We start from the raw sequence: 1,475 nt of genomic DNA, 5'->3' as shown, positions 1-1,475 counted from the left end.
GCTCCAAATGCGAGGGCAGCCACATTCATTAAAGAAACGTTAGTAAAGCTCAAAGCACACATTGCACCTCACACAATAATAGTGGGAGACTTCAACACCCCACTCTCATCAATGGACAGATCATGGAAACAGAAACTAAACAGAGACTCGTGGAAACTAACAGAAGTTATGAAACAAATGGATTTATGAAACAAATGGATTTAACAGATATCTACAGAACATTTTATCCCAAAACAAAAGGATATACCTCTTCTCAACACCTCATGGTACCTTCTCCAAAATTGACCATATAATCAGTCACAAAACAGGCCTGAACAGATACAAAAATATTGAAATTGTCTAATGCATCCTATGAGATCACCATGGACTAAGGCTGATCTTCAATAACCACATAAATAATAGAAAGCCAACATTCATGTGGAAGCTGAAGAACACTCTACTCAATGATACCTTGGTCAAGGAAGAAATAAAGAAAGAAATTAAAGACTTTTTAGAGTTTAATGAAAATGAAGCCACAACAAACCCAAACTTATGGGACACAATGAAAGCAATCCTAAAAGGAAAACTCAAAGCTCTGAGTGCCTCCAAAAAGAAACTAGAGAAAGCATGCACTAGCAGCCTGACAGCACACCTAGAAGCTCTAGAACTAAAGGAAGCAAATTCACCCAAGAGGAGTAGAGGGCAGGAAATAATCAAACTCAGGGCTGAAATCAACCAAGTGGGAACAAAAAGAACTATTCAAAGAATCAACAAAACCAGGAGCTTGTTCTTTGAGAAAATCAACAAGATAGATAAACCCTTAGCCAGACTAACTAGAGGGCACAGTGACATTATCCTAATTAACAAAATCAGAAATAAAAAGGGAGACATAACAACAGAACCTGAGGAAAGCCAAATTATCATCAGATTCTACTACAAAAGGCTATACTCAACAAAACTGGAAAACCTGGATGAAATGGTCAATTTTCTAGACAGGTACCAGGTACCAAAATTAAATAAGGATCATATTAATGATCTAAACTGTCCCATATCCCCTAAAAGAAATAGAAGCAGCCATTAACAGTTTCCCAACCAAAAAAGCCCAGGACCAGATAGATTTAGTGCAGAGTTCTATCAGACCTTCAAAGAAGACATGATTCCAATCATCCTCAAACTATTCTACCAAATAGAAACAGAAGGTACTCTACCCAGTTCATTCTATGAAACCACAATTACTCTGATACATAAACCACATAAAGAACCAGCAAAGAAAGAGAATCTCAGACCAATTTCCCTTATGAATATCGATGCAAAAATACTCAATAAAATTCTCACTAACCGAATCCAAGAACACATCAAAATGATCATCCATCATGATCAAGTAGGCTTCATTCCAGGGATGCAGGGATGGTTTAATATATGGAAATGCATCAACGTAATCCACTACATAAACAAACTCAAAAACCACATGATCATCTTGTTAGATGCTGAGAAAG

This window comes from Mus caroli, chromosome 8, assembly GCF_900094665.2.
Source record: "Mus caroli chromosome 8, CAROLI_EIJ_v1.1, whole genome shotgun sequence".
Taxonomy (NCBI): domain Eukaryota; kingdom Metazoa; phylum Chordata; class Mammalia; order Rodentia; family Muridae; genus Mus; species Mus caroli.
Note: the sequence above shows the minus strand (reverse complement) of the source record.